Below are 23,190 nucleotides of genomic sequence, written 5' to 3' on the forward strand. Positions count from 1 at the left end.
ACATTGGGAGAATTTGCTTCAAAAGACCCCTTTAAGTGTTGAAAAGCAAAGATGTCACCTTGGAGGCTATGGTGCACCTGACCCGAGCCATGGCGTTTTCAATCGCCTCATATGCATATGAAAGCTGGACAATGGATAAGGAAGACCAAAGAAGAATTGACGTCTTTGAATTGTGGTGTTGTCGAAGAACATTGAATTACCATGGACAACCAGAAGAAGGAACAAATCTGTCTTGGAAGAAGGACAACCAGAATGCTTCTTAGAAGCAAAGATGGCAAGACTATGTTTCACATACTTTGGGGACATGTTATTAGGAGGGATCAGTCCCTGGAGAAGGACATCACGCTTGGTAAAGTAGAAAAAAAAAAGTAGAGGGTCAGCAAATAAAAAAGGAAGACTTCAACGAGATGGATTGACACAGTGGCTGCAACAATGGGCTTAAGCATAACAACGATTGTGAGGATGGCACTGGGCAGTGTTTCATTCTGTTGTATGTAGGGTCGCTATGAGTCAAACTGACTCAACAGCACCTAACAACAACAACAACAACATAGTAGTTCAGTCTTTTTCCTAAACAATCTGTCTCCTACAACCTTTAACTCGTCCAAAGTTGTCTATTTCCTGTTGCCTGAAGATGTCTTGGAAATCCTGGTGGCATAGTAATTAAGAGCTATGGCTGCTAAACAAAAGGTAGGCAGTTCGAATATACCAGGCGCTCCTCGGAAACACTATGGGGCAGTTCTACTCTGTCCTTTAGGGTCGTTACGAGTAGGAATCAACTCAACGGCAATGGGATTTGGTTTGAATGTGTCTTGGACACTTTCCACCCCTTGCCTTACTCCATTTATCTAAGTCTTAAACATTGTTTAAAGTCCCCTCAACCACCACCACCTGAGTTGTCCCCCACTGCTCCTCTACCCAGTGAGTTTTCCCACATCTTGACCCCTGTAAGACTCTCTCTACACTACTCAAGGTAGATTGGATTATTGGTCACTATTATCCTCTGCCCTTCCTGTGAAAGAATATTTACCCCATTGATGCCAGGCTTGTGACTTGATTTGGCCAATGAAATGTGAACAGAAGTACATATGTCATGCTTAAGCAGAAGCGTTGAGTGCTATCTTGCAGTTCTCCCATTGCCCTTTCTCCTCTGACCTAAGAGTAACATCTTCTTAAAGAGGGGCTGCCCTTCCAACCAGGGTTTGAGAATGAAAAAAATCTGTGGAGACCTGTAATGAGTTTGAAAAACAAACCTCTGTTACTATAACTCTAAAGATTTTAATAAAGCAAGAAAAGAAAAAGAAGAGTTATTGTTACTAGCATAAGTTAACGCACCACTCATTTGACTTTTTTCATGTGCTGTTTTGTATTATTTTTCATCTCTGAATAAATACATTTTATGTTCCCAACTCATTTAAAAAGGCTTTAGAAACAGAACCCATGTCTTATAGTCCCGAGGTTCCTAGCCCAGGACTGTGCACAATACAAGGTGCTCAGTAAATGAGAACTGATGGTAAAGATGAATACACTTGAAGAGGAGAAGAATGGAAGCAGGCTTATTAACCTAAAGTTTAAACTAAGCCACTGTACTATTTTCTTTTCTTGCTTTATTTATTTTAACATGCGAATTAATGAGATACGGCACGGGCTACATCATTAGGAAGGACAGCCAGGAGGCAGAGATTTCAGAAAATTACAATTATTGAAGCCTTCAGTAACCTCCCCAGATTATCAAAAAGTCAGGTGCTTGTCAAAGTGGAAGCTTCGTACATTCTCGTAGGTTGACTAACTCGAAGAGGAAACCACAAGAGCACAAGTATCCAAATGTTTTCAGTAGTGACCACAACCCCACACGTATGTGAGCTGCCTACATCTTTTTTTTTAATTACTTTTTTTTTATTGCACTTTCGATGAAGGTTTACAGAACAAACTAGCCTCTCATTAAACAATTAGTACACATATTGGTGGGCCCCAAATAAGCTTAAGACTTTAATCACATAGCCAAAATGTTTGAAGCGTCAGGAATACCATGTCTCTTTGGTGGGATAATGAAGTAAGACGTCTTGTGCTAAAATTTTTAGAAGAGACTGGATTCCAGGGTCAGACAGATACTAGATTATCAGACTTCGAGTTCTCCATGATTATATTCATCTCTGTACACCCTGCATTGGCAGTTACAAATATACACACACACACCTACACACACACACACACACCTACACACTCTAGCATCTCCTACTGTAGCTAACACATAGTAAATTCTCAGTGAATACTTTTAAGTGAACACATGAAGGCTTGCATTTAGAACGGAACCCCAGCCCGTTACTGACTACATGTGCCAAACTGTTAGTGCCAGGTACTTGAAAATGGTTATGGCATACCCTGGTAGTCTGCTATGGGGAAGTTGGAACCAAAGAGATAAAAACAGATGACATTTATTAAGTGCCTATTATGTGGCAGGCCCCTAAACCCTCAGTGCTGGCTAATGCTATCCCTCACTTTCAGATGTGGAAACTGAGGCTCAGAGAGATTAGTCACATGACTAATAAGAGGCAGAATCAGGCCGTGAACTCAGATCTTTGTAATTCCAAATCCAGTGATCTTTCTACTCTACCAGAAACCCTTGTGGTATAATGGTTAAGAGCTACGGCTGCTAATCAAAAGGTCAGCAGTTGGAATCCACTAGGAGCACCTTGGAAATCTTATGGGACAGTTCCACTCTGTCCTATAGGGTTGCTAAGAGTTGGAATCAACTTGACGGCAACAGGTTTGGTTTTTTTGGTTTTTCTACTCTACCAGGGACTCTTCACTTGGGGACCCTAGGAAATTCCCAAGGAGCATATAAGATCAATATCTTCGATGTGGTTAGTATAGGCGTGTGGGCTGGTGATTGCACCGGGCAGGAGTCCTCAGTGCCATGGAGAAGGGGGAGCAGAAGTGGAGAAAGGCTGTGTGTTGCTTCACTTGTCCAGTTTCAACATCTCTCTGAGCCCATGTACCAACTACAGGTTCTGGTGTTCTGCCCCCGGGGACATGGGGTGACAAATGAGCTATTCAAGTCCTACCGACTCCCCATGGTGTCTATGGACCAATCCTCCTCACTTAGGGAAACTTAAAACATGTTGTCAGGAGTGACCAGTCCCTGGAGAACATCACACTTGGTAAGGTAGAGGGTCAGCGAAAAACAGGAAGACCCTCAATGAGATGGATTGACACAGTGGCTGCAAGAATGGGCTCAAGCATAACAACGATTGTGAGGATGGCACAGGGCAGGGCAGTGTTTCGTTCTGTGGTACATAGGGTTGCTATGAGTTGGAGCTGACTCGTGGGTACCCAACAACAACAATGACTAATGATGTTGAACAGTTTTTCATGTGCTTGTTGTCCATTTCAGTATCCTCTTTGGTGAAATGTCTGTTCAAGCCCTTTGACCATTTTTTGATTGGGTTATTTGTCTTTTTGTTGTTAAGTTGTGGATGTTTTTAATGTATTTTGGATATTAGACACTTACCTGATACATGGTTCCTGGAAAATCTCTCCTAATCTGTGGGTTGTCTTTTCACTTTTTTGATGAAGTCCTTTGGCTTTTGAGGAGGAGGGGGAGAAGAAGAGGGAGCTTGGCCAGAACACCCATACATATTGGCCGCGGGCCACACCCCCAAGGAATCTCCCCTTGCAACTGATTGGCTCCTCACACCAGATTACAGAATGGAAGATGATTACATAATATCTGCCAATCCACTGAGAATCAAAGCCTAGCAAAGCTGATATAACATTAACCACCACAGTGAAGAACGAAGGGTGCCTCAGAAACTGTGGGGTTTATATTAACTTTACCCAAAGAATGTGATCTTTGTTCTTGGTTACTGAGGGATACCTTCTAAAACCTTGGCATTTCCCCAGTGGTTGAAATGTCTTGATGAGGCCTCCAGAGCATACCTGAGGGTTTATGATAATGAGGTGACTAAGGTGGGGGATGGCCAAGCCAAAAAGACCACTCAGTGATATCAGCAGACCTGGGTGGGGGTGTGATTCAATCAGTTATGCCTGTATAATGAGGCCCCCAATAAAGGCTCTGGACACAGAAACTCCACAGGCTTTCTGGTTGGTGAAATACACTGATGGCATGTGAAAGGGTAGCACATAACTTTTTGGGACATGGATGGATCATGATGGGAACCCTCCCAGACCTCATCCATCCTATGTGTCTCTTCTTTATATTGGTTCTGAGTTGTATCCTTTTTGGTGTAATAAAACTAATCCTAATAGAGCTTTCCTGAGTTCTGTGAATCATTCTGGTAAATTATCAACTCAAGGGAGTAGTGGGAGCCAGCAGGTCAGAAGTAAGGGTAGAAATGGGACTCCGCAGAGCTTGTGGCTGGCATCCTGAAGTAAAAAAAAAAAAAAGTGGTAGTGGGAAAATGCTGAATTTATAGCAGTAGGTGAGAAGTGAGGGTGTCATGGGGACTCCCAGGCTTGCGACTGGCATCTGAAGTCTTGGCCAACTTCACACTCTAGAAGACTGTGTCCTTTGACTTGTGAGATCTGCCCTAGCTTCAAGTGGTTAGGGTCACATGCGCAGCTAGTATCAATAAAGAAGTGGAACAAAGGGGAACTGAATTATAGTAGATTGATTTGAGATTCCAACTGATCCTCTCAGAAACCCTTGTAAAGAGTTTGAATTTTACCTGTTGGCAATGAGAAGTTGGTTGGGTTAGAAGGACAGGATGCTCATAACTTCTTTTTTAACATGGACTCAACAAAATCTTCATGCCACTTTAAGAAACAAAAACGAGACTGTTGGGATTGGGGCAGGATGAGGTCTGAAAGCCTTGGCCTCATCTGGGGAATTCTATGACGGAGCAGAACTGTGAGCCAGGAGATGGCCTAAGGAGTGAGTCTAGGACAGCTGGTGGAGTTTGGCCAAGAACGAAGAGGGAACAGCAGAGGCAGTTACTGCCTAGGCAGCTGTGGACTAGCTAGCTGTCCTTCATAAAGTTAATTAAGTCAGTGGATCAAGTGCATTTGAAAAATAAAAGGGATGTGGTGCAAGGGAGGGTCATGGCCTAATTGGGGCCATTGAAGGCTGTGTGGGCATTATCAATAACTAGAGAAGGCCAATACTTAGAGAAGGCACACAGTGCCCCAGACAAGTGTCAGTTTGGTGGGAACAGTCCTTATTCCCGACTGCTGGAAGCTCAAGAGAGTTACGCTAACCAGCCTGATCAGTAGCACAATAATGCTGCAAAAACCATTGTCAACTGGGGCAGGTCTACTGTGCAGCTAACACAGGTGAATTTTTAGGGCCCCTCACTTAGAGAATACTCTCATAAGGTCTTGGGAGGGGCCCTAGCAATATGTTCACACAGTTAAACGTTTCTGCAAAGTTTTTAAAAAATAAGATAATTTAACTGCAATTAGTTAACACTGTTGTCACTATTTCAAGTTCCCTTTGGTCACAACTCCTCCCTTGGTGGTACTGAAGTGGCCATTGCTGTTTCTGGAACCCAGCTACGGGGAAATGGAGTCGGGCATTCATCTATCTGGGTCTTGGGGGATATATTTATGTGGAGTACAGTCAGTCACTTGCATGTATATTCCTACCCTTCCCAAGATAAGAATGACTTCAGGACTGCTCCTCTGCCCTCTCGGTCAACTCACCCAGTACCCTAGTGGGAAGGTTCAGGACCAAATGTCAGAGCTCCATGTCAAAGTGTCCTAAGGCATCTGAAAGTATGTGGACGGTGGAAGAGATACAAGCTTTGAAATGTACATGGCCACAAGCTAGACTACTGAAAATTCTTCCAATCAGCACTGGTTTAAATTTGAAAGCAGAAGATTTGGCTCTCATCAACATCTAATCAAAGCTATCAGTTAAAAAAAAAATGCATCAACCATGTTAGAGGAAAGACTGAATTTTCTTTCTAGCCTCTCTAGATAACTATGTTATAAAAATATCATGTGTAATCTTGTACTCAAATACCAGTAACCCCTGTCTAATCGTGGAAACATCAGATAAATTCCAACAGAGGGACATTGTCCAAAATGCCTGACTAGTACTCCTCAGAACTATCAAATCAGGGTCAAGATGTTAATAACAGGGAAATTGGCTGCAGGGTTTATGGGAACTATGAAATTTTTCTGTGAATCTAACTGTTCTAAAAATTATTTAAAATGTCATATGAAGAAGCAATTAACGAGTATGCAGCTTAAAAAGTAAGAAAAAATTTATTATAGAGGTTGGAAAAAGGAATTGATAGAAATTTTAGGTTGCTTTTCTAAATTTTGTGAAACTTATGGTGTTGCAAATTTTTTTAATTTGTATTTTGTTGTGACTCTGTTATTATCCTAAAGAAACATTCACTTTTGTATCTAATTTTTATTTATAATTTTTCTTAAAGGTGTCCCCTAAATTATATATAAGCTCTAGGCTCCACAAAACCTGGATCCACCCTTGGGTGCCATTGACCACATGTGAGTAGTTAGAAAAAATGTCCAATTCAACAACTGAGTGCTATTATGTGAAAATATGAGGCATTTCTACTTTGTCCTACAGGGCTGCTATGAGTCAGAATCGACTCGACGGTAACAGGTTTGTTTTGTTTTTAATGTGAAAATACTATGCTAGGACACGCAGGGGTATTGGAAGGCGTGCAAAGGTCTATGAAGACTAATGAGACACTGTGCCTGTTCTCTAGGCACTTACAGTTTCATGAAGAGACAGATATTTGTCCGTGTAGATGCAGCCTCAAAACAGGTTCAGTGACAAACCGCTGATGACAACTCTTTCTTTAACCATCCAATTACCAAGGTCTAGAATTAAAAGCACATTGGCTGTTATTAATTAACGTGACTATACCTCAGAGGACTGTGCTCAAAAGTAATAGATGTAGAAGGTTAATAATAATCACGACTATCACAACTTTGTAATTGGTAAGAAGCAGGTACGCAAGTAGGAGCTTTTGAGACAAGGCCATTGTGAACCTATCAATCAGCTGGCCCCAAAAGGATTTCCACTGTCTTTAGCTTCTCTAGAAGAACAATCAATCAGTTTTAGACAGGTGTAGATTTGGATCTAGCCAGAATTAACCACAAAATCTGAGTCAGGCCAAAATACCATTGAAGCCAGGGCAACTGAAAAGAGGCCCAAACTTCTGCTAGGAGATTTGCTCCACTGCAACATCCACCTGACTCTTGTTCATTTGGCCAGAAAGATGTCTGGAAAAAGAAAAGTAGAAAAGAGGGTTCCTACCTCTCCCCAAGCCACAAAATGGAACCCTCAGCTATGGAGTCTGGAACATTCATTTAATGAGAAGACTGAGGGTGTGGGCTATCGGTCCTTACAACACTCTCCTATGGTAGGTGTTGAATTGTGTCCCCCCAAAATATGTGTGATAAATCCAAACTCCCATACCTGTGGGTATGGAGCCCTGGTGGCTCAGTGATTAAGAGCTTGGCTGCTAACCAAAAGGTCGGCCGTTCAAATCCACCAGCTGCTCCTTGGAAACCCTATGGGGCAGTTCTACTGTGTCTTATAGGGTTGCTATGAGTTGGAATCCACTGGACAGCAACGGGTTTATACCTATGGATGTAATCGATTTTGGGGAACAGAGTTTTCTTTGTTATATCGATGAGACCATGTCAGCGCAGGGTGTGTCTTTAGCCAATCACTTTTGAAATATAAAAAGAGCAGATCAGGCAGAGAAGCATAAACTGAGGAGGAGGCACTTGCCACGTGGAGATTTCCAAGGAACACCCAGAACGCTACAGAAGCTTACACAAGGATCTTCCCCTAGAGCAGACAGAGAGAGCCTTCCTCCAGAGCCGGAGCCCTGAATTCAGGCTTCTAGCCTCCTAAACTATGGAAAGATTAATTTGTTTGTTAAAGCCATCCTCTAGTGGTATTTCTGTTATAGCAACACTAGGAAACTAAGACAGTGGATTTTTTTTTTCTTTAATGTCTGGTTTTATTTATTTATTGTGCTTTAGGTGAAAGTTTATAAGTCGTCAGCCTCTCGTACAAAAAGCCATACACGCCCCAACGTGCACTCCCAGCTGCTCTCCCCTTAATGAGACAGCATGTTCCCCCTCTCCACCCCGCATTCCCTGTGTCCATTCAACCAGCTCCTGTCCTCCTCTTCCATCTCATCGCGCCACCAGACAGGAGCTGCCCACGTAGTCTCACGTGCCTACCTTAGCCACGAAGTTCACTCCTCACCAGTATCATTGTCTATCTTACAGTCCAGGCCAATCCCTGTCTCTAGGGTTGGTTTTGGGAATGGTGACAGTGATATTTTTATTCCTGTCGTAAAGAGGATGAAATGAGGCCTAGTGAAGGTTTGCCCAACCCCACTGTTGAATGCTGCCTCCCATCAAAATCTTTATCTGATGGTCACAGGACAACCACATAAATTTTGAACTTTTTTGAAATGATTTAGGGAGAACAGTTTTTAAAAAGAGCATTGGTGCCGAAAGGGACCTGAGAGATCACTGAGTTCAGCTCCTTATTTTCAGAGGGGAAAGCTGAGGTTCTGGGGAGTGAAGCTGCCTTCTGATTCTGGTCAAATCCCAGACTGTGCATTCCGCACTCTGAAGATGTAACCGCCTGCGTTAAAGGCTGGAGCCCAGGGACAGGATCCCAGTTAGAGAGAAGAGCATCTTGGAGAGGGAAGGGATAAGGTGAGACAACCACTGACAACTGTCCACAGAACTTCCGAGGTGCCTGAGGAGGGACCAGGCCGAAGGACTCGTTGGGGAAGTAAGAGGAGAAAGGAGAGGCTAAAATGATGAAGTCATGGGTGGGGAGAAAGACCTCAGTGGAGAAACCAAGGATTAGCCAAGGGGAAAACAAAGAAACGAAAGTGGCGTTCAGTTTTTCATTTAGATGGGAGAGTAACATAGCAAGGGCATAGAAGTACTGAGCTGTCCCAGAAGCTGGCACGTGTGGGCTGCCCTCACCATCACTCTACCTTGGTGCCCTACGTGCCGTGGGGGGAAACAATTGCTGCTGCCACGCCCAGGTGTCCTGGAAGAATGGAGGAGCCCATGGCAAGTCTCACCATATTGGCTGCTGGAGTCCCCTTGAGTGTGCTGAGGCCCCAAGTGTCAGCCCATGCGGCCTGACCCGAGGGTGAGTACAGCGCCTTGGTTATGCTGAGTTCCAAGTGCAGTCTACGCGTCAGGATTTAACCTCTCTGTGCTTCAGTTCCCTCCTCTGTAAAGCGGGAATGATGACAGCACCTACCCCACAGGCCTGGAAGATTCAAGAAGACTGTGTATGAAGCCTGTGTAGCAGTGTCTGTCATCACCAGAGGTGTTCTTTAGAACATTCATTCTCATCCACCGAGCTGAAAGCACTACTAGGTCACAGCTTTTCCACCCAGGGCTGGGCACAAGCACCACTGTAACTGGGACCACTGTTAGACTGCTCTTAGAGTTCGACGACACTGGCAAGCCTCAGCCGCTAAGAGGGGAGAGAACATTCGAGATGCGAGCCTGAAGGAAATTCCGCCGGCCTCTAAGCCCCCAAACCGGCATCGCATCGATGCACAACCAACGCCTGCAAAGGACGCGGCCAGGGCTGAGCAGGGTGGACAGGCGGCGGGAGCCTGGCAGGGAAGCACCGCCCTTGAGCAACGCCGAGCGTGCCTTCTGCTCTAACGACAGCCGGCCCGGTTCGGCCAGGGTTGCTTCAGGTCGACCGCATCGCCAAGTCCACACAAGAGTCCTCCACGCCCGGGCTGTGGCGAAACCCCGTGTGGAGGTCGCGCACATCCAGGCCGAAGGCGAGCGGGAAGGACCGCCCCTGGCCACCGAGGCCCGTCCGGCAGACAGGCCTGCCCTCCGAGAAGTCGGGGAGGCACGTGGCCGCGTGTGCAGGACGGGAAAGGGCGCCGGCTCCCCTCGGCGCCGCAGACGCTCAACGTTTCCCTTCGCCCCTCCAGGAGCTGTTGGGAAATCCAGGGCGGCCCAGGACCTCGCAGCCGCCTTGGCCCGCCTGCTCGCCGGCCCGCGCGCCCGGAGCCCAGGGGGAGGGAAGGGGCGGGGAGGGGGCGCGCGGCAGGGGCGGGGTGGGGCGGGGTGGGGCGGGGAGGCGGGCACGCGGCAGGGCAGGGGCGGGGCGGGGCCGTGCGGGGAGGCGGGCGCGGGGCAGGGCAGGGGCGGGGCGGGGCCGTGCGGGGAGGCGGGCGAGCGGCGGGGCGGGGCGGGGCCGTGCGGTGAGGCGGGCACGCGGCAGGGCGGGGCGGGGCCGTGCGGGAAGGCGGGCACGCGGCAGGGCAGGGCGGGGCCAGGACGGCGTGGTCGGGGCGGGGCGGGGCCGTGCGGGGAGGCGGGCGCGGGGCAGGGCAGGGGCGGGGCCGGGCGGCGAGGCGGGCACGCGGCAGGGTAGGGGAGAGGCGGGGCCGTGCGGTGAGGCGGGCACGCGGCAGGGCGGGGCGGGGCCAGGACGGCGTGGTTGGGGCGGGGCGGGGCCGTGCGGGGAAGGGGGCACGCGGCAGGCCGGGGCGGGGCCGTGCGGGGAGGCGGGCGAGCGGCAGGGCGGGGCGGGGCCGTGCGAGGAAGGGGGCACGCGGCAGGGCGGGGCGGGGCCAGGACGGCGTGGTCGGGGCGGGGCGGGGCCGTGCGGGGAACGGGGCACGCGGCAGGCCGGGGCGGGGCCGTGCGGGGAGGCGGGCACGCGGCAGGGCAGGGCGGGGCCAGGGCGGGGCGGGTGCGGCACGCGCACTCGCAGTGGCCTCCCTGCGCGGTTGAGGCGGCTGCGGCGGCGGGGCGGCTGAGGGGGCGGCTGCGGCGCCTTAAATAGCCTCGCCGACCCGCGCCGGGAGGGCTGTGGGCTGCGGTGACGGCCCCAGCGGGGAGGTGAGTGCGTCTCTCCCCGCGGCGGCGCCCCTGGTCTCGGCCGTGTCCGCAGGCTGAGGCGGCGGCGGGGGCGCGCGAGCCGCCGGTCGGCCCCTGGCGACGTCCCGCTCTTCCGGCCTCGGCGACGGGAGGCCGCTGGGCCGCCGCTTCCTGCGCTGAGCCCGGGAAGGCCGGCCGCCGGGGGCTGCGCGGGCCGGTGCGCCGTGGGCCCGGGGCACGCGCGCGGGTCGGCGCCCGGCGTGTGCGGTGAGGGCCCCTGCGAAGCCGGCGGCGGGCGGCGGCCTCCGGGGCGGGTGGCGGCGCGTGGAAGGCGGAGTGCGCCTCGGCGCGAGCTGCGCGGAGGTCGGAGCCGCCGCCGCAGGCAGAGGTCCTCGCGGCGAGTGCCCGCAGCCGCTGCCGTAGCCCGGAGGCCGTCGGTGGCTTCAGGGAGGCTGGCGGGACCTGCGACGGGAGAGCAAGGGTCTCACCGGTCGCTCGCGGCGGGCCCGGGTGGCGGCGGCCGGCTGGCCCGAGCACGGGGACCAGAAGCTGGAGGCAGGCTGTGCGCTGTGGGCTGCAGAGCCTCTGCCCGCGGCCGGCCGGCCGGCCGGCTTAATACGGAGCTGGAGAGTGGGCATTAAGAGCGCCCTTCGAGGACCCTCGGACAGCCTGGTGGCTGCTAACCACAGGGTGGGCGGTTCGGATCCGCCAGGCGCTCCTTGGACACTGTACGGGCAGCTCTGCTCTGTCCCGTAGGGTCGCTGTGGGTCGGAATCCAGGGCACTGGTTTTGTTTTTTTTTTTTTTGGTTTGAGTACCCTGGCTAAGCTTCCTTGTTGGCGCAGGAGTATCCGCAATACCCCGAGAGAAACTGGTCGAACCTCGCAGTTTGTGATCCAGGTTGCACACCCTAACCTGTAGTTATCTCAATGAAAACAAATATTTGCTTAAATCAAGCCAAAAAGCTCTGTTGATTTTTTTTCTTTGCTTTTTCAGGTGGACTTGGCAGGTCCACCTTTTGCTCTGGATGAGCTAGAGTACACAGAGCTTGTTGAAGGAACCGTTGTTTTTTGCCAATTTGGAACCAGTGTGGTGTGGTTTATCACACAGGACCAGGGCTCAGAGACATTATTTCTTGTCCTGACTCAACCTGAGAAAACTGCATTAGACTAAAGCCTTTCCTGAGATAAAATTCTATGACTAAAAAAATAAAATCTTTAAAAGTAGCACACCCCATAAAAACCCCATTGCCGTCGAGTGAATTCTGACTCATAGCGACCCTATAGGACAGAGTAGAACTGCCCCATAGAGGTTCCAAGGAGCGCCTGGCGGATTTGAACTGCCGACCTTTTGGGTAGCAGCCGTAGCGCCTAACCACTACGCCACACCTCATAAATACCTTCTTAAATAATAATACAGGCATTTAAATAGTTAATACAGACATATTAAGGATCTGTCTTCTAAATGGGAGCCTTGGTAGTGCGGTGGATTGCTAACCTGGAAAACCCTGTGGGGCAGTTCTACTCTGTCTTATAGAGTCTCTGTGAGTTGGAATCAGCTGTAACAGGTGGGTTTTGTTTTGTTTTTTTGTCTTCCAAATTTACTGTGAATACAGAAGACTTAAAAAATCACCCTTCCTCCACAATTATAAGCGTTTTGATATGCGTATTTTGTTATTTCAGTTATGCATATTTTGGCAGTATTTTTTATTAATATTGCAAACATCCTGCCTGAAAAGAAATCCCTGGACTTAAAAATTTTTGACATTTCAGGGGTAGATACATGTGATAAGTGCAGGTGTCTGTACAATACAGGTAGTTTTCATAGCTATCTCTTTGCCTTTGAGTGAAGTTTGCAATAACTGAAAGTGGCCAGTGTGCCATAGTGTCGTACTTGACATCCAGGCCTTCTACACCTTTACTTTCCTTTTTTAAATTTTATTTCTTTTCTACACCTTTAGTTTTAATGTAGCTGTCTTGTGGAAATATGGGTGTGTGCTTGGTGGAGGCGCTTAGGGGAAGATCAGGTAGTCTTGTTATTACAGCTGGAAATTTCTCCTTCTCCCTTAAAGTGTCGTCTTTTGTTGGAAAGAGCAAGAGTATAGGAATACTAGTAACTTCTAGGTGTTTATGCTCAATAACCTTAGAGGAAAGTATAGTTTTTAAGGTCAGTTGTTGGATTTATTCAGCAAGTTTGCCATTTAAAACACCTTAGAGGAAAGTATAGTTTTTAAGGTCAGTTGTTGGATTTATTCAGCAAGTTTGCCATTTAAAACAGGTGTGCATTAGTCTTGTGTGCCAATCATCCTTTGTAACCAAATTCGGTGAAGTTAGAATCCATCAGCTTTTTATGGACAGTCTTGCTGGTAGGATACGTGTCTGAAATCATTGGGTTGACCATACTCATTAATGCATCATATTTCTGTGCTGCCAAATAGAAAAGAATTTCTTTTAACGCAGCTCCAACTTGTTGGTAACCTAAGCCCTCTTCAAGCCTTTCTCTCTGATAGGCAGTGATCAGGCAGACCTAAGGTAAATTGAAGGTCCCAGAGTTTCTGTTGAAGTTGTCCAACTCGAGGTGGTCAGACAAATACAGTAGGGTCGCTGCACGTTGACACTCGTGCCTGGAGAATAGTGCTCAGTGAACAGAGCTGATCTGAAACTGTCAGTGGTTGAGTTTGAGTTTTATCATACTGGTATTTAAAGGGATTTCTGAGAACTTTTAAGGAAACAAAGCAGTAGCTGGGCTTTATGAACTAAGAAGGTAGAGGAGATTTTAGCCATGTTTATGGCAGCAGCTCAGATTGCCACTTTATCACCAGGTACTTCCATAAAATGCTAAATGCCAGTGCATAGTTTTTTTTAAGAAATTCTAGTTTGTGTAAGTCTGGGGTGACAGATAATTTGAAACAATTGTCCGTATCACAGTGACAAAAGCAAGCTGTAACATGATTTGTGATATTTATTTTTCTATATCCTGATAGCTACAAGTTCTTGACTGTGCTGGTGACAACACAGTATTCAGGAAATTATAACCTTTTGTGGAATCAAGAGGGGAGGATAAAATACAGTGGAGCCTTGGAGAGACTTGACATTCTGGGAACAAAACCTACATAGAGTTGGGGACTGTGCCCCCCTGTGCAGCCTGCTTGGAAAGGTACCTTCTACTGGAGATGCATATCTTATCTGCAAAATCTAAAGCTCCCGTAGGTCCGAAACCTGTTGCTGTGCAGTTGATCCTGACTCACAGTGACCCTGTAGGACAGAGGAGAACTGCCACATAGGATTTCCAAGGCTGCAATCCTTAGGGAAGCAGACTACCACATTTTTCTCCCAAGGGGAGAATGGTGGGTTCAAAATGCCAGCCTTTGGGTTAGGAGCCAAGCGCTTAACCACTGCGCCCCCAGCGCACCCTTCCTTGTAGGTATGTGGGCTAATTTTCTTCCATAAATTAGTTACTGGTCTTCAAGTGTTAAATAAAAAATTGAAAGTTGCCTAATACCGAAACCAAAATCATTTGCTCTCGAAAAGCTGTATTTATTTCTTATATATTATAAAAGTAATTTATGCTTATTGTAGAAAAGCTGGGAAATATAAAAAAAAAAAAAAAGATTTTCCAGAAATTAAATACATTGTATTTTGGTGTATCCCTCCAATCTTTTTTCCTAAGTCTATTTTTAAAAAGTTTTAAGGATATAATTTTAACGGAAGTCAAAAATGTTGATAGTTTAATGTGATCACCTAAATTATTGGGAACATTTTTTCATGTTGTTTACATACTCTTTTGAAGACTGCATTGTATGTTGTATGGGATATGCTGTAATTTATTTGTTTATTTTTTTTCTAATTCTTAGATACTTAGGAACAAATGTTTATTTCAGAACATTTCTTACTTTTTTAAAAATAATTTATTTTTGGTTATTGTTGAAAATATACGCAGCAGAACATACACCAATCTAACAATTTTCCATGTAGGATTCAGTGGCATTGCTTACATTCTTCGGGTTGTGCATCCATTCTCAGCCTCTTTTTACTGAATTCCTCCGCCCCCCATTAACAGAGGCTCGTTGCCCCCTAAGCCTGTTATCTAACCTTCAGAGTTGCTGTTGTCAGTTTGATCCCACGTAGATAATTTAAAAGAGCACAGTGCTCAAGGCAGACATTCTTTACTAATTAAACTGAACTATTGTTTTTTTTGGTTTAAAGTAGACTTCGGGGGATAATTTAAGGCTCAGGTCTAGGTTTGTTGTCGTCAAAAGTTTTCTGCTTTCATTCTGTTGAAATTGACACTGATTTAAATTATTGTTTATAATGGGTTTGATGGACTTGGGTTCTTGTATTCTACGCAAAAGCTGCTGAAATAAGGATTTTGTGGCTTGGGAAGACAATTCAAAAGAGGTTAGGGCATAAAAGGAGGGCATGTGAATGCCCTTTATATCATTTCCTCATTCTGGGAGTGACTTACTAAACATTTGATAAATGTCGTATTATCTGCCGTTTGCAGATAATACGTCCTCTCGGGAGAAAATGTCTGGATAAATAAGGCCAAGATACCCTGAGCACTGTTTTTTCCTTTATTCTCAGGGATAAGGAGAAAGCTGTGTGGTAACTAGTTTCTCCTTTAAGGCTCACCCCTCAGTTATGAAGGAGGGGTGTTGCCAACTGAAGCTGGCCGGCCAGCCTGAGTGCAGGCAGGCTCAGGAATGTGATAGGTGGTGATAGCAGCTAGCAGTGCAAGGCACAGTTGTCAGTGCTGGTCGATCCTGGCAACATCGCTGTAAGGTAGGTCCTGCCAATATCCATATTTTACAGAAGTAAACTGATACAGAGTTTAAGTTGCACAAACCAGAATTTGAACCTAAGGCAGTGTGGCTTCAGGGACCGTGTTCCTCGTTGCTTGGGTATAGTACCTTCTCTAGAGCTGAAAAGGCCCCTAGTCCAGGAAGGCCTGGGAAGTTCCAGGGTATCCATCTAGTAGCAAGACAGGACAGAGCTCGTTCTCCATCAGTGTCACCGCTCCCTAACTTTTCCTGTCTCATTTACCCTCTGTCTTAGACTGTCCCTTTGCACCAGCAGAGTGCTGAAACAAACAACAGATTTTAAGATTCGACTTGATTCAGCAAGTGATGAGATCATTTACTACACAGCTACTATTACTTTCTAGAAAATGTGGAGTATGAAAAAGTAAAAGGCTTTGCCTGCCCTGGAGGTTGGTCTCGTAAGACAGATTATACTACCAGTAAGGCACTGACACTCAATAGAGACACATGGTTGTTGTCTTGCGTGTGCAGGAGGAGGAGAGTGCATTCTGGGTGGGAGCAGTGACAGGCTAGCAGAGACTGTGGAACGTCGGTCCTTTAAGTGGAAGACGGGCCTCACGTGGCACATAGGTTGGCTCTCTGATGTGTCTCAGGCACTTAGGCACAGAGACAGACTTTCTTGGAATGTTCTCAATCATGTTGAAAAGTTTTAATAGACAAACTAATAGAATTGTGAGTTTTGGGGTCCGAAGGGACAATAATGTCATCTGGTGGCCATGAGACCCTTTTCCCAGTGCAGTTTTAGGCAGAACCCCAATATAGTCAACTAAAGCAGGGCTGCTCTGGTTGATAGCGGGTGTAGGACAAGCCAGGTCACAGAGACACTGTTGCTTCCTCTGCAGAGGGGTGTCTGTGGAAAATAGCACCTGTGCAAGCACTGAAATTGTGCCCCTGTCGAGCACCCACGGAAACCCTGGTGTCGTAGTGGGTAAGGGCTACGGCTTCTAACCAAAGGGTCGGCAGTTTGAATCCGCCAGGCGTTCCTTGGAACCTCTATGGGGCAGTTCTACTCTGTCCTGTAGGGTCGCTGTGAGTTGGGATCGACCTCACGGCACTGGGTTGTTTTTTTCTTTTTGGGGGGGAGGGGTTTAGAGCACCCAGGGACAATCTCTGCAGCACCTCCCCCTGCCCCCCATTTCAGATGAACAGACGTTGATAGTGGCGAGGGTCAGCAGAAATGCCTCCCCCTCTCGTCCAGCTGCCTTTCATATTTGTGACGCCCTGGTACTCTGGACATTCTGCACCCCCCGTCTGGCACCCCTTTGGACTTGCACCGAGGGGCAAGCGCCCCCTCTCTGCCTTCCCTACACCTCTGTGTCTACAGTGCTTGAGGAGGGATGTTGGGTTTTTAGAAATTGCTCAGTGGCAGCCCCCGCTTCAGGTGGTATCCGGGGCACATGATGTACCTTAGCTACGCTTCTCTTCCTCTGTGTCCCTTTTTGCCTCTGAGGCACTTCAGAGCGACCTCAGGCTCCCCAGAACACTGTTTGAAGTAACGACCCACTCATTTTACTGATGAAATAACTGGCAAGACTATGATGGGGTGACTTAGCCAAAGTTACACAACTGGTCTTCCCCTCTGGCTGTGGCCCTGAATAATACAACCGTGCATTGTGCTTTGTTCCCGGACCCTGGGCCTATTTGAGGAATGACCGGACCTCAGTGTTCTTGATGGTGCCCTGAAATCTGGTTAGTCATCGGGTTCTCCTGATGGTAACTTAACGTTCTGTACAGTATTGCTCAACACACACACCCATTTCTTCCTTTTATTCTTAGCATCACCACTTGAATGTAGAACCTGTCACCTCTGGTTTAGACAAGGAAGGTCCTTAGTTTAAAAAAAAAAAGGGGGTGAGATTAATTTTCCTAAAGCAGAGCTCTTATCAAATCTCTCCTTTGCTCAGAAGCCTACAAGGGCTCCCCACTTTAAAGCCCAAAATACGTATTTCATTTGGCTTTCAGGGGCTTCTATAGCCTAGTTCCAACCTGCTGTTCCCAGGCCATCCCCCAAAACCACCACTTACTGTGGTTTTTGTAAAGCCAGCTCTGGTGGCACAGAGTTGAATGGTCTGTGTACCCCAAGACTCCATACATGAGCCCTCTCTTCTGCCCAGCCGACCTCCCTACGTCCTGTAACGGCCTCCCATGACCTCCGTGCCTGCCTCTGCCTATCTGAATGGCATTCCTCATCCCACCCGCATTCCTCAGAGCCCTGTGCCTCAGAGGCACTTTTCCTGAAGTGACCTTCACCTTTCTCATACTCCAGACCACTCACTGGAAACCCTAGACTGACATTTAGCTGGGATGCACCATTCCCCACCACCAATCCAGAAACTAAGGTTAAGCCTGGCTTGTGAAAGGATCTCCTGCACCCTGTTTTGGTGCGTTGACCTGTCTCTTCTGATAGGCTGTTGCCTGGCCACGTTGGTGTTGTTAGCCGCCTACTCACAGCAACCGTATGTACAGCAGAATGAAACATTGCCAATCCACTGTCCTCCTCACAGCTGCCCGCATGGTCAAGTCCATTGTTGCAGCTGTTGTGCCTGTCTGTCTTGCTGGGGGTCTTCCAAGCCCTTGTTGGCCCTCTGCTTCACCAAACATGATGTCCTTCTCCAGTGATTGATCACTCTTGATGATGAGTCCAAAACAAGGGAGTCAGACAGCAGATGCCAGGCCATATTGGTTATTAAATATTTTGAATAGCATCCTTGCCTCTGTCCAGCATTTGCCTTTTCATGTGTGTAGACTGGCACCCCAGCCACATTCTAAGCTTTGGTACTTTGGAGACCCAATCATTGTCCTTTCTGTGTTTCCAGCAGCCTTTACCACAGGCCTTACTGCTGGTAAGCACTTAATATTCTCTGATGATTGTGCCTGGGGAGACATTCAGATGGTCAGCTGTCCGTTACAAGGAGTTGCTGACAAGAATATACGTTTTAAGTATATTCTAGGTTCGTATATTCTGATGCCGCGTAGAGCTAAGATTGAGGCGTTAAAACTTTCTAGATTGAAACCTGTGCTTTCATTGGGTTGAACCTTGTGTTTAGGAGTACATATAAAGTTTCCCGTTCCATGTGGTTTGAATATGTTTGAGAAACAGGTGGTTGAGGGCTTTGCAGGATGTGGGAGGGAAGGAGATTAGTGTCAAATTCTAGATAATGTTGCATAACTGTATTATGTATAGTTTTCATATACCTGGTGTTCCTACTTCAAATTGAATCTTGTTTCTGTGCCAGCAGCGAAGTTGTCAAATAGCTGTTTGTTCTTCCTGTAGGACAGTTACCCACTTTATGCCTCAGGTAAGGCGTCCCAGAATGTGGGGCTGGCAGGGACTTTGCATATCAAGCGGTTCAACCAAGCACCTCACAAAGGATGGAACCTTTTGGAGGTGCTTGGTTGAACTCAAAGTTATAACCCAGAAGGGAGTGGCTCAGCAGCCCAGAGCCACAGGTTAGAATCCGAGGTCAGTGCCAGTCTGTCGTGTCTACCCTGACGACGAGGCAGAGAGAGGTTCCACTGATGCCAGGACTGCTCTAGAGTTCAGGAAGCTGAAGATGCTTGGCCCTCAGGGCAGGGGCTGAAGCAGTGGAGTCTCCAGAACAGACCTCGGCTGAGGCAGGCCTTTAGCCTGGTGTGGCACCAAGGCCTTGTTCTCTTTCCTCCAGAATGGACAACCCTGTCCATTTGACCTCTTGCCCATGGCTAGGTCATGGTCACCAGTGATGTCCTGCCCTTTCTGCCACGGTCTTTCCATCACAGGGTGATGTCGAATATCTTTGTCTCCCTCCTTGATGCCGTAAGTCCCACTGAAGGCTTTGGCAGACACTTATTCTGCCTCGTGACTGTGGCAGGTTTCAGGGTGCTCCAGTGAGCAGTGCTTACGGTCCATAGTTGGGAAGTGATGGAGGTTCTAGCTAGGCAGGTGACCAGAGCTGCTCTAGGTCCTGTTCAGGAGAATGAGAGATAGTCTCTAAAGTGGGGTGTATGTACCTCAGGGGGTGGGCTAGACTTCCATTAGAGTACAGTGTAGAAATATTAAAATTTCTATAATTATTTTTGAGCTTTCTTTTAAGATTCATATCTGTGTGTTTTATAATATTCAGAAGAGTATTTGTACGGTGGCACATGAATATAGCTTATATCTCAATGAACTTAACATGTTGGAGATACATTTACTTTCCATTTGGATGCATTATCAAAAATATAGAGAACCAGAAAATTAACCTCTATCACCAGCAAGAGACCTCTGGATGCCATTTTTGAAAAGGTTAAAGGGGAATAGAAACTGCTCCCTGAAACTAAGTGTGATTCATGTCAAAGCTGGTTTCTGAGTTCAGAGAAGTCAGGGTAGATCCAGAGTATGTTTTGCCTTTGGACCCAGAACTTGACCACATGGAGGCCTGATGAGGATGGAGATTTTATGTTTTTCTGGCTTTCGTTCACTACTATATGCCAAGAGCCTAGAGCAGTTCTTGGCATATAGGGGGTCATCAATAAATGTTTGAAGACAATATATGGACCTTTTCCTTGAATGGCGGTTAAGTATCATGCTGGTTTGGCCACTTCAGATCAATATTTATGTTGGTTTTCTTTGTTAAAACCTTTGAGCCTTTGCAAGATGCAGTGTATGTACCAGTCAGTTTTACTCTCTTAAGATGGCTTCTCAAAACTATAGGGTCATAGAGGTGAAGGGCCTCAGGTGTGTCATCTGAATGATAGGATGGTTGGGATTTGCTTTAAAACAGTTTTTACAAATGAGTGTGAAATGAAATAATAATTAGCAAAATGTTGATCATTGTTGAAGCTGAAGCTGGGTAATGGGTACATAGCTACAGCTGCTGACTAAAGGGTCGGCAGTTCGAATCCGCCAGGTGCTCCTTGGAAACTCTATGGGGCAGTTCTGCTCTGTCCTACAGGGTCGCTATGAGTCGGAATCGACTCAACGGCACTGGGTTTCTGGGTAGTGGCTTATATACTCTGTCTACTTTGGAATAGATTTGGAAATTTTCATAATAAAAATTTAAACAGAGCATACAGAGGAATACAGACCCCAAACTCTATTTTAACTCTCTTAGCTCCAAGCCGAGAACTGCCAAACCAGACAGTCTCTTTCTCTTTTAAACACTGGGTCAGTATTCTATAATCCTCTGCAATTTATTACATTTGTTTCATAAATTTTAGCTTCCCCTGGGCCAATCACTTCTTATATTACCTGAACTCTGTAATTATAGCTCATGCCCCGTGGTTGTTTGTCACCCATACCCTCCATATACAATGAGCTAAATCCTGGCTAACCTTTCCCCTACTTCACAGGTTGCCCCCTCCAACACCACTAAGGTCTTCACATAGCTGGAGGTCAGAACTGGGTTCCTCATTCTTTAAAGCTCTGTTCAGTCCTGAGAACTGCAGACCATAATATTTTGTAGATTCCAGTTGTTTTCTGCTCTTTAAAGTAAAGTAAAATCTCTAAAGCAGGTATCTCTTAAACTTGTCAGTAGCTGGTCTTTCCATTCTCTGGGGAGAGGTCTGTCTGTGTATTCTATCTTCTGCTTACTCCTACAGCCCTATTCTGCTAAGCCGATTCTCTAGTTTATCAGTCACTCTGAAACCTTGATCTATTTTAAGAGTTGTAAGTAACTCTACCCAACCTCGGGTCCTCTTTGGCCTTCTTATCCAGGTCACTGATATTTGATCCTTGTGACCTCTGTGAGCTGCTGGATGACGAGGGCTCCTTGAGGACAAGGGCTGAGTGTTTGTTCTCTTTCTCCACACCAGGCCTGGTCCTTGGCAGGGACGGGGAGGACCGATAAACCAAGCACTTGCTGGGCGAGGTCGGGTCTCCTACAGCCAGCTGTGTCTTAGCTTTCTACAAGGGGAAGAAGCCCAGTCTCCTTGGCCTCTGAGTTAGGACACTGCTAGGCCCCAGGCCTCTGCCACTGGCCGGCTCCTGTCAGTCTTTCCTTCTGTGTTTCCCTGCCCCCACCTGTCTCTGCCTGTTTAGATTTGGCCTAGTTCCAGCCTGAGCCTGCAGAGCAGCCTTCCCTGTGGTCTTCAGGTCTACAATAGCGTTTTCTCCCTCTGCACCAGGCCCTCATCACTCACTCAGCATCTCTTCCAGTTCTGTCTTATAGGTTAACGTTTGCAAATGTGTTTGGCCTTACTGATGTCCTGTACCAGTTGAAGGCAGAGAAAATATCCCAAGTGCTTAATCCTCATGGTGATGGCCTTCTGTTTGGAAGGGCCTAAGGAGAGCATTTTTTCTCCTGTGATTTTCAGATTCGTGTTTGTTTGTTTGTTTGCAGTGGGACCCTTTTCTGAACGGATGCTTATGTGGAAGTTGCTTACACAGCTGGTCAGTGGCAGATGGCGAGGGCAAAGATGTGTATTTTCTGGGAGGGGCTTACCCCCATCTGTCATTCTCTTATAAGGCCAGGTTGCCACCCTAAATCCTTTCTGAAACAGGTGGGAAGTGCATAAAAACTAGAGGAAATTAACTGACCTGATCCAGTTATATCTTCTTTATCTTGAGAAATTTTTTAAAAATACAGCAAAGCACAAAGAATAATAAAAGAATAATACAAATACCCATACACTCGCCACATAGAATTGGTGGTTTTTAACGTTAATTGTTTTCCTCGTATGTCCTGCTGTTTCCTGGGTTTCTGGGTCTAGGTAGAATCCTCTTTATTTAGTTTGGAATGGCAGGATTGCCTGGCTGTCTTTTGCCTTCTCTAGGAAAGTGGTGGAGATGCTGTCCTGGTGCTGGCGATGGAAGGCTTCGTAGCTCCCCTCTGCTCTCACTCGTTTACCCCCATGAGGCTCACGAGACAGAGGAGCTTCCTGCACATTTTGCAGCTTGTTGGGTACAGCCAGTACCTAGAACGTCAGTTTTTTGCCTCTAGGTCTGTCCTTCTTTCCATGTTTCTGTCTGTCTCCTTCATTATTCTCCCCTGGAAGATACTGGCTTTGGAAAAAGTACTTGAAAGGGACCCCAGGACTTAGGTACCTTCTCTGTGTGCAGTTTATCAAACCAATGACCCTCACTCCCCGCCCCTGCCTGTCTTTGGTCCAGCTTTGGCTGTTGTAAAAGGACATTTGATTTCCTTTTCTGTTGTTCTCCCTAGTGAGGCCTGTTGCTTCAGGGTTTACTTTTTGGTTCATCCCAGCCCAGTAACATGAAGACTTTGTTCTTCTGGATTAATTTAGTGATGAAAGAAATTTCATTACCTTCTCTAGCTATTATAATAATGGGCTCTACTTGTGTTGCCTAATCCATTTAAGACCATACAGTCCTGTAGATGTAATTAGGTCTTTTCCTCTGCTGGACGTGCCTTCTGACATCAGGTTTATGAGTGGGAAGCTTTAAAACCATGCAGTCCTGTAGGTGTCATTAGGACTCTTCCTCTGCTGGACGCCAGCTGAGCTAACGTGCCTTCTGACATCAGGTTTATGAGTGGCAAGCTTATCCTACAGAAGCCTCTTCTGTCTTGGTTCTAGCAGAGGACTGGGTCAGCCTAACAAACAGGCTCCAGA

The 23,190-nt window shown here is 47.1% G+C and overlaps 2 protein-coding genes across 12 annotated transcripts in view; both read left to right on the forward strand.

Moving 5' to 3' along the window:
• LOC126065971 (long-chain-fatty-acid--CoA ligase 1-like) overlaps nt 1-23,190 on the forward strand; it is a 348,612-nt gene that overhangs the window by 131,430 nt on the left and 193,992 nt on the right. For 7 of the 10 annotated variants that reach the window (XR_007514970.1, XR_007514969.1, XM_049866649.1 and 4 more), the window contains exon 1: nt 10,771-10,860. The exons of the other annotated variants lie outside the window; for them this stretch is intronic. The gene's annotated coding sequence lies outside the window, so the exon portion shown is untranslated. Of the gene's footprint in view, nt 1-10,770; nt 10,861-23,190 lie in introns of those variants that run through there. 10 annotated transcript variants of the gene reach the window in all.
• The window catches only part of LOC126065970 (long-chain-fatty-acid--CoA ligase 1-like), a 206,413-nt gene continuing 193,993 nt past the window's right edge, over nt 10,771-23,190 (forward strand). For both annotated transcript variants that reach the window (XM_049866639.1, XM_049866636.1), the window contains exon 1: nt 10,771-10,860. The gene's annotated coding sequence lies outside the window, so the exon portion shown is untranslated. The remainder of the gene's footprint in view (nt 10,861-23,190) is intronic.

This window comes from Elephas maximus, chromosome 22 (genome assembly GCF_024166365.1).
Source record: "Elephas maximus indicus isolate mEleMax1 chromosome 22, mEleMax1 primary haplotype, whole genome shotgun sequence".
In the NCBI taxonomy this organism is placed as follows: domain Eukaryota; kingdom Metazoa; phylum Chordata; class Mammalia; order Proboscidea; family Elephantidae; genus Elephas; species Elephas maximus.